Source organism: Apium graveolens, chromosome 4 (genome assembly GCF_009905375.1).
Source record: "Apium graveolens cultivar Ventura chromosome 4, ASM990537v1, whole genome shotgun sequence".
NCBI classification, from domain to species: domain Eukaryota; kingdom Viridiplantae; phylum Streptophyta; class Magnoliopsida; order Apiales; family Apiaceae; genus Apium; species Apium graveolens.
Window position 1 is genome coordinate 275,529,925 of NC_133650.1, and position 20,314 is coordinate 275,550,238.

Sequence of the window (20,314 nt, forward strand, 5' to 3'; positions counted from 1 at the left end):
TGTTATGTGTCCCTGGTTGGGGACTATTTTCAATAGCTGCACCCTTTTGGGAGGATGCAACTAGGGATGAGTTTGAATCCTTTTCAACCACCACAGTCTTTTGAGAAACTGTGGCTTGGCTAGCTGAGGTACCATTCACCTCTCCTACCTTATCCTGGGGGTTTCTTGATGTTCACCCCTCCCCTCACCACTCACACCCTGTTCACTCCCCTCAGGGTTTATGGTAGTTGTTACAACTGTTGTCTTTTGAGAGACAACAGAGGTGGTTTTCTTTGACTTTGGTCTTGAAACTTTAGGTTTGGTGGCCTTGGTAGGAATCTGTTGGGTCAAAGACACAGATTCCATGGCCATACTTGAAAGCAAAGAAATAATGGGGTTGGAAGTAGTAGGAGTTGAAGAAGCATTTACCTCACTTACCTGAGGTGCATTCATTATTGGAAAATATACCAATGGCACCTGATTGTTGAGGTTAATTTTCAAAAGATCTGCAAGGACCCTTTTTTCTTGTGCCCAGCATTTGAGTTTATTACTCTCATTGGTTATGACCAAACCTTCAGCAACATGGTTAGCCAATAACATAAAGAATCTAGCATAGTAGATGTTATGAGGTCTATTAGCTTTGTTACCTAACCTGGTACCCAATTCTACATTACATAGTTGCTAAAATTAAAATACCTATCAGAAACTAGCATATAGAGCATATTAACTAGAGATGAAGTTATTGCATCAAAATTACTAATTTTCCCAGAGAAAACCTTGATAAAGGCATCACCAAGAAAACTCCATTCTTTCCTAAGGCCTTTTCTTCTAATACTCCCTAAACTAGCAGAATCAAAAGAATAGCCTATGGAATCTAACATGCTAGATACCTCATTATCAGTGTGTGGTGTCATGGCATTATTCTCAGGTAGTTTGAAATAGGACTGTATATCATCACAGTTAATACAGTAATCTTTACCTTTGAGAGTGAAAGAGATGGTCATATCAGTGGGGTTGAACTCTGCAGTTGTCCAAATCTCCTCAATTACCTCTAGTAAATAGTTGGGGCTTCCAGCAATGCATAGCTTAGTTTGCAGTTTTTGATGAAGTCCATCATCTTGTGATAATCTGAGTGGGCTTCATTCTTTTCCACCAAAGCTATGAAATTGTTTTTCTCATAGACAAATCTGGACTGGGACATTATCTTTACTACTGGTGCCATTGTAGTGGGTAGAGGTTGCAGAGAAAAGTTGAGAGTTTTGGGAGAGAAAGAGAGTAAAAGCTTTTGAAGAATTGCAAGAAAGCGTAAAGTGAGAATAAAAATTCAAGGGCTTTTATACTTTCTCAAATTAAAACCTAAGGAGAATGATTAATCAATATTTTTAAGTAAATTACAGCCGTTTGAGAATAAAGAAAACTGTATAAATTCTAAAAACTGCCTTTAATACAAATACATACAGTTGTGTATATATATATATGTATCAATGGTTAAGTAAAAGAATCAACGGTTGTGACTTACTTAAAACAACTGATGTGACACTTCAACGGATGAGGTAAATAGTTATCCGTTGAAGATTAACACAGTTTTATCCGTTGGAGGATAAAATTACCAGAAATGTATTTGTCTTTCAACGGATAGTGAATATCCGTTGATAGAACAATTTTGGCTTTCAACGGATAGGGAATATCCATTGATAGAATAAACTTTACTTAAAGCCAACTTTGTTCTTGCAGCAAATTCATTTCAGGCTTCAAAACAAATTATAATAAGGACATGAATTTATGAATAATTAAGCATACCTAGCTCACTTACTAATCTTATGAATGTTGATTCATCATGTGGTTTGGTAAATATGTCTGCAATCTGCTTTTCACTTGGAACAAAATGAAGTTCCACTGTACCATTCATCGCATGTTCCCATATGAAGTGGTACTTGATGTCAATGTGCTTGGTTCTTGAGTGCTGCACTGGATTTTTAGTAATGGCAATGGCACTTGTGCTGTCACAGAATATAGGAATCTTGTCAACAGTTAGCCCATAGTCAAATAGTTGATTCCTCATCCACAGTATTTGTGCACAACAACTACCAGCAGCAATGTACTCAGCTTCAGCTGTTGATGTAGAAATAGAATTTTGCTTCTTGCTGAACCATGACACAAGCTTATTCCCTAGAAATAGACAGGTGCCAGTTGTACTTTTCCTGTCTATTTTACAACCTGCATAATCTGCATCTGAGTAGCCAATTAGATCAAAACCAGACTCTCTAGGGTACCAAATTCCTAGATTTGGTGTCCCTTTGAGATATCTGAAAATTCTTTTAATAGCCACTAAGTGAGATTCTTTAGGGTCAGCTTGAAATCTAGCACAGAGACATGTAGAAAACATTATATCAGGTCTACTAGCAGTTAAATATAGAAGTGAGCCAACCATGCCTCTATAACTTGTAATGTCCACAGACTTTTCAGCCTTGTTTAATTCAAGCTTGGTGGTAGTGGCCATGGGAGTTTTTGCAGATGAACAATCCATTAAGTCAAACTTCTTTAAAAGATCATAAATATATTTAGTTTGACTAATGAAAATTTCACCACTAACTTGTTTAACTTGTAAACCAAGAAAATAAGTTAGCTCTCCCACCATGCTCATTTCATATTTACTTTGCATTAACTTAGCAAACTTTTTACAAAGCTTATCATCTGTAGAACCAAATATAATATCATCTACATAGATTTGAACAAGTATTGTAGAGCCATTAATATTTCTAAAGAAAAGAGTTTTGTCAACAGTACCTCTTGTGAAGTAATTATCTAGAAGAAATTTTGACAAAGTCTCATACCAGGCTCTAGGTGTTTGCTTTAGTCCATAGAGTGCTTTCACCAGATAATATACATAGTCTGAAAATTTTGGATCTTCAAATCCTGGAGGTTGGCTTACATAAACTTCTTTCTCCAATTCTCCATTCAGAAATGCACTTTTGACATCCATTTGATAGACTTTGAAATTGGCATGGGCTGCATAGGCTAGAAAGATTCTGATGGCTTCAAGTCTTGCAACTGGAGCAAATGTCTCATCAAAATCTATTCCCTCTTATTGAGAATAGCCCTTGGCAACCAATCTGGCTTTATTCCTTATGACAATGCCATTTTCATCCATCTTGTTCCTGAATACCCATTTTGTGTCAATAGAGCTCTTGTTCTTTGGCTTGGGTACCAGCTTCCATACCTTGTTCTTCTCAAATTGGTTTAGCTCCTCTTGCATTGCTAAAATCCAATCTGGATCCAATAGAGCTTCTTCCACTCTCTTAGGTTCCTCCTGTGATAGAAAACTACTGTATAGACATTCGTCTTGAGTAGCCCTTCTAGTCTGCACCTTGGATGTTGCATCACCAATGATCAATTCAAAAGGATGATTCTTGGACCATTTCCTTTGAGGTGGTAGATTAGCTCTAGATGAGGTTGCCTCAGTATTGTCATGATGTGAGATAGAGTGTTGATTGGTTGAAACTCCCCCTGAGTTACTGATCCTTTGAAAGGAACTGGGAGTTCTATCAACTGATGAAGTGAATTGATTATCCGTTGATAGGCTATGATCAACGGATGCTTCATTATGTACTTCAACGGATGATGCACTTTGTCTTTCAACGGATGCTGCATTACTTCTATCAACGGATGCTGAATTATGACTTTGAACTGATGCAGCATTTTATGCATTATCCAAAGGCAGATTTTGAATTCTTTTCGAGGTGCCTTCCCGATCATTCTCATCTTCACTATCATCACAATATATCTCAATATTGTCAAATTTGAGTCCTTCATGATGTCCCTCATCTGTTAGTCCATCAATCTTTTTATCATCAAACACAATATGCACAGATTCCATAACAATGTTGGTTCTTAGATTGTAGACCCTATATGATTTTCCTGCAGAATAACCAACAAATATTACTTCATCAGCCTTTGCATCAAACTTCCCTTTGTGATCAGGTTGATTTCTTAGAATATAGCATTTGCAACCAAAGACATGAAGAAAGTTTAAAGTTGGTTTTCTTCTCTTGAACAACTGATAGGGAGTCATGCCTTTTGCCTGATTGATTAGAGAAATATTCTGAGTGTAACATGCACAGTTAACAGCCTCAGCCCAAAAATATATTGGGAGTTTTGACTCTTAAAGCATTGTTCTTGCAGCTTCAATTAGTGATCTGTTCTTCCTTTCCACCACACAATTTTGTTGTAGAGTCCTTGGAGCTGAGAACTCATGCATGATCCCATTTTCTTCACGGAACAACCTCATGGTAGAATTCCTGAACTCAGTTCCATTGTCACTCCTGATATTCCTTACTTTAAAATCTGGATGATTGTTGACTTGCTTGATGTGATTGATAATGATTTCACTAGCTTCATCCTTTGATCCAAGAAAGTAGGTCCATGAAAACTTAGAGAAGTCATCTACAATCACTAGGCAATATCTTTTCCTTGAAATTGACAATACATTGATTGGTCCAAAAAGATCCATGTGTAGCAGTTGTAATGGTTCATCAATTGCTGATTCAAGCTTCTTACTGAATGATGTTCTCTTTTTCTTTCCTTTTTGACAAGCATCACACAGTCCATCCCTTGAGAATTCCACTAGAGGCATTCCTCTAACTAAGTCCTTTTTGACTAGATCATTCATTGTCTTGAAATTCAAATGGGACAGCTTCTTGTGCCATAGCCAACTTTTATTTGGACTTGCTTTGCTGAAAAGACAAGTAATTGATTCTGCATCTGTAGAGTTGAAGTCAGCCAAGTACACATTCCCTTTTCTAACTCCAGTTAGAACCACTTTGTTGTCCTTCTTAATTGTGACAACACAGGCTTCAGAATTGAAGGAAACAGTATTCCCTCTGTCACATAGTTGACTGATGCTCAATAGATTGTGTTTGAGACCATCAACTAACGCAACTTCATCAATGATGACATTTTCTTTTGAGATCAAGCCATATCCCATAGTGAACCCTTTGCTGTCATATCCAAAGGTTATGCTAGGGCCAGCTCTCTCCTTAAACTCTGTGAGCAGGGTGAAATCTCCTGTCATGTGCCTTGAACAACCACTGTCCAAGTACCATAGATTCCTTCTTTTTCCCTACACACAACAAAATCAAATCAAGTTAATTTTGGTACCCAAGTTTCCTTGGGTCTAGCCTTGTTAGTCTTTTTCCTAGACTTCATACCTCCTGTATCTTTTGACTTAGGTAACTTTGGGTCAACCTTGGTCTCAGATGTAGTTGGTTGAAATGTAGAGTTAGTCACAGAATCATTTAGCACATTTGGTTGAATTTGATAAGGCATAGATTGTGCAAACATATTATTCCACATAGGTATGTTGTATGGCATTTAAGGCATACTGAATGCGGCAAAATAAGGATTATTAACATATGGCATGTTTGCAAAATGTGCATGAGGATTCTGTTGAGACATAACAGGCATAGCATGCAGAGGTGACATAGGCATGTTAGGCATGAAAGGAGTTAAAGGCATGGGAGCATTCTTAACAGACTTGTAGTTAGCAGATAGATGATTAACACTTTTACAGTGCACACAACTTTTTCTAGGAGCATACTTATCAGGTGTGTAATTGTTGTGTTTATTAATCCCTACCTTTCCATTTCTGTTAGATTTCCTTTTAGTTTCCTTTTTATCCTCAACCATCTTAAGCCTATTTTTCAACTGATCTAAAGTCATGTGTCCTATATTCACCTTACTGGCATCTTTGGATGTGCTAGCTTCTTCTTTTCTTGGAAGTTGAATCTAACTTCTTATTGAGATTTTTCAAATTGTTCTTTTTAGAATCACTTGCCTGTTTTGATTGATGAGCCTTCAACGGATGCTCCTTTTCTTCCTTCAACGGATAACTTTCATCATTCGTTGATTCCACATCCGTTGACAATCCATCAATTAATTCTACTTCCTTTTTGTTTTTCTTCTAGGAATTCTCACAGAGTGATTCAATTCCCTGAACCTTGACAATCTGAGCACTAACATCCCTAGATGTTTTCCAGGCCTTGATTACATCTTGTTCACGTTCTAATTGTTTAGAAAGAATTTCTACTTTCTTAACAGATTCTTCTAGTTCACTCTCAACAGGTAAGCATTTAATTTTAATCTTTTCAAGCTCAATTACCTTACCCTCTAACACAGCATTCCTATCACTTAAAAACAAATTATTCTCTTTAATTCTTATGTTTTCTTTAGCTATTGATTTAAGGGAAACACGCAAATGATATAATTCATTGGACATATCATTTATAGCTTCATTGCATTCAATTTTAGAAAGCTGAGAGAGGTCAGTAGTAATTACCTGGTTGCTTGATGAACTAGTTTCATTTTCATCAGAATTAGCCATCAGGGCTAGGTTGACATATTCCATATCATCATCTTCATTGGCTCCATCCGCTGCCCAGTCATCCTGAGTCAGAAAAGCTCTTTCCTTTCGTTTGAGCAAATCAAAATATTTCATTTTGTAATCCACTTGCTCAAATTTCTTCTTATCAGAGGTTGGCTTTCTGCACTCATTTGTAAAGTGTCCACTTATGCCACAATTATAACATTTGAACTTAGATTTGTCCACCATGTTCTTGTTTGACTTAGTGAATTTAGCATTTTTCTTGAATTTCATCTTTGCAAACCTCCTGGACAGAAAAGCCAGATGTTCATTAACATCATCAGAGTCATCTTGACTAGAACTATCTGCAACCTCAGCTACTTGCTCCTTTCCCTTGCTTGATTCTGATTTGCTTGTGCCAATTTTGAGACTTAGCATTGTCTTTTCTTCATTCCTTACTTCAGTCTTCTCATTGTCAGCTACAAGTGCAACTTGTTAGATATATTTGATAATGTCATGGCTAATATGATTTATGTTTAGTTTTACAGATCTTACTTAACAGGACAAATCAGTACTTAACTGGGAATCAGTACTTATACTGGAAGTCAGGACTTAAGGATATCAGTATTTATATTATCAGGAGATAATCATCAGAAGTTGGATATCAGAACTTAAGTGCTGAAGGACGATTAGATAAGGAAAGTAGCTGATTAAAGGAAAGAAGATCGAGATAAACATAAGAAGAGATATGCATGAAGAAGGAGTTCCGTGAAGAATGGAATACTTGGAAGAAAAGATATCTGATTGATATATTTTAGGAAGCAGAATTATATTCCATATCAATTAGCGATTATCTTGTAACTGTGTAGTATATAAACACAGACATAGGGTTTACACTATAAGTGTTATCATATTCGAGAAGATTATTCATTGTAACCCTAGCAGCTCTCGTGATATTTGTTCATCATTGAGAGATAACAGTTCCATACTGTAACAGAGTTTATTGTTTCAATAAAGTTTGTTTTCTGTTACTTAAGATATTAAAGTTCGATTTGATTATATTATACACTGTATTCACCCCCTCTACAGTGTGTGTGACCTAACAAGTGGTATCAGAGCCTATCTGTTAACACACATACAGTTAAAGATCCAAACACAATCATGTCTGACACAGAAACTCCAACTAAGCCTACCAAAATTGAAGAACCTCCAAAGACACAAATTCAAAGTCGGTATGAAACCATCAGAGTTCCCATACTGAGACCATCTGAATATGCCATATGGAAGGTGAGGATGACCATGTTTCTGGAAGCTACAGATCCAGAATATCTTGATAGAATCAAGGAAGGGCCTCACAAACCAACCAAGCTCGCTGTTGCAGTTGCAAGTGAAGCAGCAAAAACCGTACCAAAGGAAACGAGTGATTATACTGCTGAAGATATCGCATCAATTGCTAAGGATGCTAAGGTACGTCACTTACTGCATAGTGCCATTGATAATGTAATGTCAAACAGGGTAATTAACTGCAAGACTGCTAAAGAGATATGGGATGCTCTGGAAACAAGGTGTCAAGGAACTGATACGATTAAAAAGAACAGGAAGACAATAATCACTCAAGAGTATGAACACTTTGATTCAAAGGCTAATGAATCATTGACTAATTTATATGATAGATTTGTCAAACTCTTGAATGATCTGTCACTGGTTAATAAGGAGTATGATCTTAGAGATTCAAACCTTAAATTCCTGTTAGCTCTTCCTGAATGTTGGGATTTGAAGGCAACAATAATAAGAGACAATTACAATCTTGATGAAATAACTCTTGATGAAATTTATGGAATGCTCAAGACTCATGAACTTGAGATGAAACAAAGAAGCAAGGGAAAAGGAGGAAAGTCAAGAACAGTTGCTCTTAAGGCTGAAGAAGAATCCCCGAAGGCAGCTACCTCAAGGAAAGACAAGGGTAAAGCTCTTTTCACAAAGTCTGATACTGAGTCATCAAGTTCTAAAAGTGATGATGACTCAGATTCTGAAAGCTTGCCTGAGACTGATGTTGATGAGGAGATCATGAAGCTGTATGCTCTTATGGTGAAAGGGATCACAAAGATTGCATACAGAAAGTTCAGGAAGGGAAAGAAGTTTTCCAGGAAAGGCATAAGTTCTGATAAGAAGAATTTTAGAAGATCTGAAGGCAGAGGAGGAAAGTCTGATAGAGGAGATTATACCAATGTCAAATGCTATAATTGTGGTGAGAAAGGCCACATATCTCCTTATTGCAAGAAGGTAAAGGGTGACAAAGGCAAGGCTCTTGTCACAAAGAAGAAAAGCTGGACAGACACCTCAGACTCTGAAAGTGAGGAGAACTATGCATTGATGGCAAATGCTGATAAAGAAAGTGCTGAGAGCAGTTCTGAAGCTTCTGAAACAAAGGTACCTCAGACTACTTATGCTTTTCATACTGATGATATTAATGAGTTGAGAAGATATCTTAAAACCATGTTTGTTAGTTATAGAGATCAAACTTTAACATATGAAAGATTAACTTCTGAAAATCTTGCTTTTAAGAAAAGAAATAATTTCTTAGAAAAAGAGTTAGTTATGTTCCATCAAACTCAGAAGGATAGAGATGATGCTTTTTATGTTAGGGATGAAGTGCTAAAAATGAATGAATCTCTAAAAACTGAGTTAGAAAAGGAAAGAGAGATTATCAGGACTTGGACTAACTCTGGCAGAACAACTCAAAATTTGCTAAGTAGTGAAAATTGGAAAGAAGGCTTAGGTTATGGAGAGGATAAGAATGATAAAGGAACTGTAGAAATTAAGCCCGTTGTTAAGAAAAAGCCAAAGTTAAAACCTGTTAAGTTTGTAACTGGAAAGTCTGATAATGAGAAATCAGAAGTTAAAGAGGAATTAACTTCTGACAAACTAAAACAGGAAAAGACAGCTGAAGTAAACATAGGCTTAATGACTAAGAAGCAGCTTAAGCAAAGCTGAAAGATGTTAAGAATGCAAACAAGGTAAAATCACCTAGGAAAAATAGGAATGGAAAGGAAGGTGTGAATAAAAGCAATGATTATAAACCTGTTCCTGATGCTTCTAGGAAAACATGTCATAACTGTAGAAGTTCTAACCATCTGGCTTCTTTTTGCAGGAAGAATAAAAACATTAACTCCTTACCTTCAAAATTAGGAGTTAAGAGTCAGTCTGTTAGATATAAACCACAAAATCCTTGTTTTCATTGTGGTAGTTTATGGCATTCCATTTATACTTGTAAGGAATATCATAGTTTGTACTATGATTATTATCAAATAAAACCTTCTTTGAAGAAAGTTTCCATTGTTCCTTCTAGTATAAATTCTGATACAAAGTCTAATAGTGTAAATTCTGATAAGAAAAATGTTAACAAAAACTCTGATGCTAAATCCGCTGTAAATGTTAACAAACTTGATAAGACCAAAGGATCCAAGCAAGTCTGGGTCCTTAAAACTAATCATTAGTGGTCTTTGTGATTGCAGGGCAACAGGAAAAATATTCTAGTTCTGGACAGTGGATGTTCAGGACATATGACTGGAAATAAGGCCCTGTTATCAGACTTTGTGGAGAAAGCTGGCCCAAGTGTTTCTTATGGAGATGGCAACATTGGAAAAATATTGGGATATGGCAATATCAATCTTGGGAATGTCATCATTAAAGAAGTAGCTCTGGTCTCAGGACTTAAACACAATCTGCTGAGTATAAGTCAAATCTGTGACAGAGGTTATCATGTTGATTTCTTTGAAGAACACTGTGAAATTGTGAGTAAATCTAAAGGCAAAGTTGTTCTGAAAGGATACAGGCGTGGTAACATTTATGAAGCTAAGCTTTCAATAAGTACTGATGGTTCTGCAATCTGTCTGATGAGTAGAGCATCAATTGAAGAAAGCTGGAATTGGCATAAGAAACTCTCTCATTTAAACTTCAACAATATAAATGAACTGGTCAAGAAAGATCTTGTGAGAGGACTGCCAAAGTCAGTGTTTGCTCCTGATGGCCTTTGTGATTCTTGTCAGAAGGTCAAACAAAGAAAATCTTCATTCAAGAGCAAGACTGAATCATCAATTTTTGAGCCTTATCATCTACTACATGTTGATCTATTTGGTCCAGTAAATGTCATGTCTATTGCAAAGAAGGAATATGCATTGGTCATAGTGGATGAGTTCACTAGATACACATGGGTGTATTTCTTGCACACAAAAAGTGAAACTGCATCTATCTTGATTGATCATGTCAAACATCTGGATAAATTGGTCAAAGATTCTGTAAAAACCTTAAGGAGTGATAATGGCACTGAGTTCAAGAATTTGATAATGGAAGAGTTCTGCAAAAACCATGGAATAAAGCAGGAATTTTCTGCTCCTGGAACTCCACAGCAAAATGGAGTTGTTGAAAGGAAGAATAGAACTCTCATTGAAGCTGCACGTACAATGCTTGAAGAAGCAAAGCTTTCAACCTATTTCTGGGCTGAAGCTGTGCAGACTGCTTGTTTTACTCAAAATGCAACTCTCATTAACAAGCAAAGTAAAACACCTTATGAGATGGTGAAGAAAAAGAAGCCAAATCTGAAGTACTTTCATGTATTTGGATGTAAGTGTTTTGTTCTCAAGACTCATCCTGAACAGCTATCCAAGTTTGGTCTAAAAGCTGATGAAGGAATCTTTGTTGGATATCCACTTTCCACAAAAGCCTTCAGAGTCTATAATTTTAGAACAAAAGTGGTCATGGAATCTATCAATGTCTCCTTTGATGACAAGAAGATTACTGGTCTTGAAGATTTTATTGACCATGATCAGCTGAGATTTGAAAATGAAGACTCAAATTCTGATACTGAAAATCCTGACATTCTAAGTCCTGATACTGTAAATTCTGATGGATTAAACTCTGATATTATTGAAACTGTGGTGACTACGCCAAAGGAAGATGCACCTGTGCAGGGGGAGCATACTCAAGATCTTACCACATCTCAAGAAACATCAGAACATACGTATGGATCTTCAAGTTCTGATTCATCAAGTTCTGATAAGCCAAGTTCTGATAGAGCTGAAAATCTAAATTCTGAAGAATCCAACTCAAAGAGCATAGTTTCAGGGGGAGCGTCAGAAAATGAAAATGAAGACAGCATGGATCATGGGGGAGCATCCAGTTCTAGAGAAAACCTTTCATCTGCAAGGAAGTGGACAAAATCACATACACCTGATTTGATAATTGGAAATCCTGATGCGGGTGTCAGAACTAGAACAGGTACTTCAAACGAATGTCTTTACAATTCTTTTCTCTCTCAGACTGAGCCAAAGAAAGTGGAAAAAGCTCTTCAAGATGCTGATTGGGTGCAAGCAATGCAGGAAGAGTTAAATGAATTTGAAAGAAACAAAGTCTGGACCCTAGTGCCAAGACCAAAGAATAGATCTGTTGTTGGTACAAAGTGGGTATTCAGAAACAAAACTGACAGTGATGGCATAATTATAAGGAATAAGGCAAGGCTGGTTGCAAAAGGATATTCTCAACAGGAGGGAATTGATTATGATGAAACATTTGCACCAGTTGCTAGGTTAGAAGCCATAAGGATATTTTTGGCTTATAATGCTCACAAAAAGTTTACTGTCTTTCAAATGGATGTGAAAAGTGCTTTTCTCAATGGAGAATTGGAGGAGGAAGTATATGTTGAACAACCTTCGGGCTTTGTAGACTCCAAACATCCAGATTATGTCTACAGGCTTGATAAAACACTTTATGGACTTAAGCAAGCTCCTAGAGCATGGTATGAGACTTTAGCTCAGTTTCTTCTGGAAAGTGGATTCAACAGAGGAACAATAGACAAAACACTGTTCTACCTCAACCATGGAAAGGACTTACTTCTGGTCCAGATTTATGTTGATGATATCATTTTTGGGTCTACAAATGACAGAGTTTGCAAGAAGTTTGCCAAACTGATACAGTCAAGGTATCAGATGAGTATGATGGTGGAACTTAGCTATTTTCTGGGCCTTCAAGTCAAGCAGAATGAAGAAGGCACTTTTATTTGTCAAACTAAGTACACCAGAAACTTGCTGAAGAAATTTGGAATGCAAGATTGTTCAAGTGCATCCACTCCCATGGCCACTGCAACAAAACTGGATAAGGATACTGGTAAATCAGCAGATATTACTGATTACAGAGGTATGATTGGCTCTCTACTTTATCTAACTGCTAGTAGACCTGATATCATGTATGCTACCTGTCTTTGTGCAAGATTTCAAGCAGATCCAAGAGAACCTCACTTAACAGCTGTGAAAAGAATTTTTAAGTATCTTAAAGGAACAGCTGATCTGGGATTGTGGTATCCTAGAGAATCAGATTTTAAACTAACAGGTTACTCAGATGCAGATTTTGCAGGTTGCAAAATTGACAGGAAAAGCACAAGTAGAAGCTGCCAATTTCTTGGAGGCAGATTGGTTTCTTAGTTCAGCAAGAAACAAAAGTCAATTTCCACATCAACTGCAGAAGCAAAGTATATTGCTGCAGGAAGCTGTTGTGCACAGATTCTTTGGATGAAGAATCAGTTACTGGATTATGGGTTAACATATTTCAAAATCCCTATTTACTGTGATAATCAAAGTGCTATTGCTATGACAGGTAATCCAGTTCAACACTCTATGACAAAGCACATCAGCATCAGGTACCACTTCATAAGGGAACATGTGGATGAAGGTACAGTGGAATTGCACTTTGTTCCAACAGATCAACAACTAGCAGATATCTTCACAAAACCATTGTGTGAAGCCACTTTTACAAGATTGGTAAATGAACATGGAATGGTTTCAGGTTCTTTCTCTAAATCTGCTTAGTCTTGTTCTGTTATATCAGACTTTATGATCAGTATTTACAGAATTTAATCTCTTTATATATTCTGTGCTTAATTGACAAATGTGTTTAAGTACTGACTGTTGTCTGATATATGTTTCTAAACTCTGATAAGTGAAATGTCTGTTTAAGTAACTATTCAATCCTATGAGGATAACTGTGCTAGATGCTGACCTAGTAGTCTTCAATAAACAAATGATCCCATGTAAGAAGTCATTATTTCTGTGGAAATCTATTGACACAAGCAAATTCTGATAATTGAGCTAAGTTGAGTTTACTTTGTTTATCTTATTACTAAGTCACAAATTAGAATAATGCTACTCATATGTTAAGTTCTGATACTAGTAAATCTGCTGAATGCACTAAGTGCTGATAAACCTCACTTATCAAAAAGAAAAAGCAAAAGGATCAAAGAATAAAATTAGGTACTCCTTTGAGATTTAGAGTAAAAATGTGGAAGGGACGACCCAAGTGCATTGCTGGTATTAAGTAAATATGCATTAGAAAAGCAAAATATTTTCTTGGTGACTTTTCACACTCTATGATTACTGGAGAAATACTCTGATAATAGCATAAATTCTGATAAGCAGTCGTGACTCACTTACACTGAGAAGCCACTGTGAAATGGAATTTAAAAAGATGCATAAAATTAGCACAAAATAGTTAAGGTGGACTCAAGCATGAACTCATTCAACAGTAGGTTACAGAATAATGACAGCTCTTTAGCAAAGTTTTAGTTATGCCTTATTTCTAAGATGTACTAAAGTGAATTAGACTTTACTCTTTGTCTGACATTTAGCTTAATGCACACACTAATCACTCCATATGAATGATGAAAATTACTGTGGTGGTCTATGTTGTTTTAGATAAACAGTCATTGTGTCACTTTGCACAAACTCTGAGGACAAGTTCTGATTGCATGTTCTGATGATTAAGTTCTGAAGAATATAACTCAGAACTTGTATGAGGACTTACTAAGATAGGCATTCCTTTTTCGAGTTAAGAAATTATGTTCTGATGACTGTTAAGTTCTGATATAAGTCTAAGTTCTGATATTACAGTCTAATTCTTTACTTGACTTATCTGTGGATAAAATTTGATAACAGTCTCGGTTCAAACTAGAATATGTTGAAGTGGAAGATTAATAGTCACTGTGGTTAGGGTTAATGGTATTCGTACTTGAACAGTCAACTTTTACTTGCTTCTTGTGCGCATTAAATCATGTTTTCTCTTTCCAATGAATGTTTTTCTTTTTCCAAGTCTGGGGAGATGAGGTAGAATTAATTCTACCTGTCAGCATTAAATTCATTTGCGTCTCCTGGCATTCTCTTGCCTATATAAGCAACCACTTCACATCAGCCTTCCCATCAAATCTTTTCTCTCAACCTCACCTTACCTTCATACTTTTTCTTTCAAAAACACCATGGTCAGATACAACATGTTTTTGAACTACGAAACCTTCAATATGGAGCTAAGTTGTGCCGATTGGCAGCAGGAATGGCACGTCACTGCCATTCCTGATGAGATATGGGACTCTGTCCCACAGGAGGTACTCACCTACCTCCTGTTCTTCTATATGGACTACCATTACCATCTGGAGCGATTGGAGGAGGAAAGGCTGGAAGCTCTCCGCCAGCAAGAGCGAATCATTCGACTCGCCATTCTGTTTGTCGAGAGTAGGAAGAAGAAATGATTTATTTTCTTCTTCCTGTTTTTCTTCATCATCAGCCTTGCCCTGCTTCTTGAGCTAGGACAAAGGCTGTTGACGTTAGGTTTAGCAGCTTAGGGAAATCTTGTACAAGTGCTGATGTAATTTCAATTTCATGAATGTATTCACTTGATATATTAATGAAATTTGTTTTTGTTTCAAGATTTTGTCTCTAAGTTATTTTGTAATGCATTGATAAATCCTAATAAATACTCATATTCTGATGACCATATAAATTCTGTTTTAATTTAAGTTCTGATTTTACTTTATCAGTACTTACTCATATGATTTATCTTGGTCATTTTCACTTGATTTCTTTTCAGAATATTAATGTTGCAGTGAAAAATAATTAAATAAGTGGGAACGGTTTCAATTTTGAATTAAAACTGTTTCACCTTGATTAATGGAATATCTGGGTAAGTGGAACGGTTTTTCCTTGAAAAACGGCAAGTGGGTAAGTAATGATTATTGTTTTCTCGAGCCCAGTAACTATCCGTTATTACTGCATGTCTGACAGGTGTCCAACGGTAACATTTTTTTTCAGAGTATAAGTAAGAAAGAGAGAAGATTTTTTTTTAATCTTTTATTTTCCTTCATATTTTTTTCTCTCCTTGCTTTTACTCTCCTTCTTCTTCTCACGTTGGTTTTTCATACACGCATTTTACCAAACACCTAACAGGCACTCTTAAATCTCAATTTTTCACATGGCACCTAAGGATTTAATCATTGATGGAGCTAAATTTGTTCCAAACAACTATGCTGCAGTTCTTGATCATGCTGAAGCTCCATCTGAATTACATTTTGTGCAAGATCTTCTTGCACACAGTGAGATTGGGTATGCATTGACCCAACCTTCAGTCTTTTCGAGCCAACAAGTTCTGACATTTTGGCGGATTGGGCACTTTGATAATGGTGGTACACATGGCACTCCTAGTATTGTTTTCGAAGTGGGTGATTCTTCATATGCAGTTACTCCTGGTACAATACGCAGGGCTCTACATCTCCCAGAAGGATGTACTTTTTCAATTCCAGAGGAATCCGCTCTTCAGGAGTTAATGGCCACTTTGGGTTATGAACAGAGTTTGGCAAAACTTGGGCAGTTGAAACGGGCTCATATCAGAAGAGAATGGAGCTTCTTCTTCGACTGCATCACTAAAGCTTTTGGAAACAAGTGTTCGAATTTTGATGTTATCCCAATTATGAGTCAGCACATCGGGTATGCTGTTATAAACCAAACTCATTTTGATTTTGCAACTGCTATAATTGGTTTTATTGGGGATAGGATGAAAGAGGATAGGAATGTTGTTTACTTTGCTAGATTCTATCAACTTATATATACTTTTTGTACTGATGAACCTCAATTAGTCAGTTCATCAACTCCATCTTTTAAGGTTGCCAAACGCTACTTTAATGACCTGATAAATGCTGACACTAAGAAATCAGTGGTTAGACCATTACAGATTCCTTAGTCTGTAAAACAGATCTTAGTAAATGTTGATCCTGATACTTATAGATCTGTTTATTCTGATGTCCAACCAACAACAACCACCCAAACACCACAACAATCAGCACCTACCACTCATTCTACTCAACCAACCCTCAGGCAATATATCAAATCCTATCTCTCCACTTCACAGACTATTCAACCCTCATCCTCAGCACCTACTGTGAAACCTTCCTCTTGCAAACCTAAGAGGACAAAGACTGTTCCTCAAACACCTCAAAAGAGAAGGAGGATTGCTTTGAGAGATGAATCTGATACCGAGGAACAGGTTCCTTCTTCAGAACCTGTTATTAGTGAAGCTGAGAAAGAGACTTCTCAGAAGGATTCCGGAATTGGGGGATCTAGGCTTCTCAAGAGGCTTAGAAGAATGACAGTTCCTGAAACTCCCAAAGAATCCAAATCTACAAAGAGATACAAGAAACAGAGGGCAAATAGGCCAGTTTCAGATGATGAAGAGGAAGCAGCTAAGGAAGGGGATCAGGAATCTCTGATCTCACAAGAAAAGGAATTTGCTAAAGTTACGTCTTTCCATCAATTCCATCTAAGGAAGCTGTTTCTGAAAAGGTCAACACATCCTCTGTATCTCCTGTTGATCCAGGCACAAGTGCTGATATTGATGTTCAAAACTTGGTTGTGCATGAAGTAATTCTCTTAGAAGCTCCAACAACAACTAATCCTTCAACAACACCTGTTACTGATGCTGTTCAAACTCCAGAGTTATCTACAACACCTTCTCTGCATCTAGATGTTGATGATCAGATTTAGGTGAGCATCAGGATATGGCTGTTGATCAGAACTTAGAACCAGATCAGCAATTAGACGATGTTGAAGCCTCCATTGCTACTCACACTGTTCTTTTATCAGAGGATACTGAGTCTGTAAGTTCTGATGCTGCAAATGCTGGAGATACTGGTGATGCTGCTCCAACTGCAGATGCTGATGAAGCAGGTCCTTCAGGACATGCTTCTCAACAGACTATTCTTAAGTCTGAACTTGTTAAGAAGTTTGTTACCAGAGAAGCACCAGTGCCTTGAAGTGAAACTCCTGTAGGACAGGAGTGGACTAAGGAATGGAACTCAGTCACCTGTGTTCTAACTGCACAGAATCTGGCTGAGCAATTGACAAAAGCTGATGAGATGTTAAATACTGATAATTTCAAAACACAGCTTAGAGTCACTGCATTGAGTACTAAACATTTACAAGGTCTTCATTCAAATACTCATGCAGAGTTACATCTCTTAAGGGAAGAACTAATGAAGCAAGAACAAGTTCACAAGATTGATAAGAAAAAGTTCTTCCAACCTACCTTTGACAGGATTGCTTATATTGAGAAGACTCGAGATAATCAACAAGCTCAGATTGATGATATTCTGAAAAATCAAGCTTCTCAGCAATCACAACTTAATGAAATCCAAGCCTCAGTGGAATTGCTTGTCTCTCTTCTTCTACCTGCTGATGCCAAAAAGGGGGAGAAAGTAATTAAGTCCAAATGCAAGACTGACAAGACACTGAAAGGGAAGGATGATGAAAAGGATGATCAAGGAAACTCTGGAATGGGTAGAGGTCATAGTCAAGGTAGAGGTTTCACATCAAGAAAAGTTGAAATCACAAGTCACAGGAAAAGTTCTGATACTAGGAAAAGAATAACTTCTGCTACTGGTAAAAGGATAAGTTCTAATGAACTTTTAGATCTTGATGAGGAAATGTCAAGACAGTTATTTCTTCAAGAAAATCCAGGAATAGACTTGGAGAGTTTAATGGAAGAAGAAGCCAGACTTAAATCAGAGAAAGTCACATCTAAATCTGAAGCTTCTGGTAAAAAGCCACTTCCAAAACTCAAAGGCATTGTGATCAAAGAAAGGACACATACTGAAGCAACATTGGCTAAATCACAACCGCAGATAGATCCAAGATCCAAGGGTAAAGAAAAGGTTGGTGAACCTATCAAGGTTTTTGTGCCTCCTGAGGATGAAGAAATTACTGATGAAAAGGATGATCTTGCTCTGACTTCAAGAAAAGTTCTTAAAACAACCTCTGACATGGCTCAAGTTGTTCAGAGTCAAGAAACTGTAAGTTCCGATATTCATAAGAAGCAAGTAACCTCTGACATAGCTCAAGTTAACTTGATATCAGAAGATAAACCAAATACACTCCTACCAGGTTTCACTAAAGCAAAACAGACTCAACCTTTGAAGACTACTGCAAGTGGTTTTGAAGCTAGAGTAGTTACTGGAAAGGAAGCAAGAGATAAAACTGGATTGGGAAGTGCTGATGAAAGAAGAATACATAACACTACCAATGATCCAACTTCCTTGAGTGAACCAGGTATTGGAGCAACTCCTGAGAGATTGAATCAACTAGAATCTGTACAAATGGTTTATCATACCTACTTGAAAGAATACATCTTGTTGTATTTCATGACAGATGGTAGGGTTTATCATATAAGGCAAAATGTCATTCCATTGAAGTATTTTGAAGAATTGGAGCATGTACTATTCTTACTTCAAGTTGATGACAGATTGACAGGAACTGCTGGAAACTATTTGAAGGATCAGATTCAGAGACAGAAAAGGCTTTATTCTGTTAAGTCTGACAGCACATATGTTCCAAAGTACAGAGATCACAAGGGTGATATAGTTGAAATGAAGCCCAATTCTGCTCAAATTATAACTACCTTTCTAGGGTACAGGGTTGTGACATTCAATCTTGAGTCTGATAAAGCTTATTTGATCAGACTGGATCAGGATATAAGAAAAGCAAAGATTAATGATCTCAGGGCTGCAATCTTTCAAATTGGTGAAGATACTGCAGAGCTTAAAGATGCCAAAAGGAGAATGATTGATGAACTTAGATATGCTGAGAGATGTTTGTTGAAGAACTATCTCAGAACAACTCCTGACATCAGAGAGATCAGAAGATGAAGCCAAGTCAAAGATCTACAACTGCTTAAATTCTGATATTTGTACCGACTAAAGTTGTTATCAGAAGTTAAATATTGGTAAAGCTTTAAGGAATGTAAGTTGTAGTTATCTAGTCTAATTCTCATGCATTTGTACTTAATGTTTTTTTTTGACATCATCAAATATATGTTAAACTTGTATATTATGCTAATTTACAAGTTGGGGGAGATTGTTAGATATATTTGATAATGTCATAGCTAATATGATTTATGTTTAGTTTTACAGATCTTACTTAACAGGACAAATCAGTACTTAACTGGGAATCAGTACTTATACTGGAAGTCAGGACTTAAGGATATCAGTACTTATATTATCAGGAGATAATCATCAGAAGTTGGATATCAAAACTTAAGTGCTGAAGGACGATTAGATAAGGAAAGTAGCTGATTAAAGGAAAGAAGATCGAGATAAACATAAGAAGAGATATGCATGAAGAAGGAGTTCCGTGAAGAATGGAATACTTGGAAGAAAAGATATCTGATTGATATATTTTAGGAAGCAGAATTATATTCCATATCAATTAGCGATTATCTTGTAACTGTGTAGTATATAAACACAGACATAGGGTTTACACTATAAGTGTTATCATATTCGAGAAGATTATTCATTGTAACCCTAGCAGCTCTCGTGATATTTGTTCATCACTGAGAGGTAACAGTTCCATACTGTAACAGAGTTTATTGTTTCAATAAAGTTTGTTTTCTGTTACTTAAGATATTAAAGTTCGATTTGATTGTATTATACACTGTATTCACCCCCTCTACAGTATGTGTGACCTAACACAACTGATCCACCTTTTCTCTTTCCCTTTTCCAACAGCTCATCTTGCTTCATCTCAAGTTCATAGGTCTTCAAAATTTCATATAATCTTTCAAGTGTGAAGTCCTTATAATCTTGAGAATTCCTTAGTGAAACAGTCATAGGCTTCC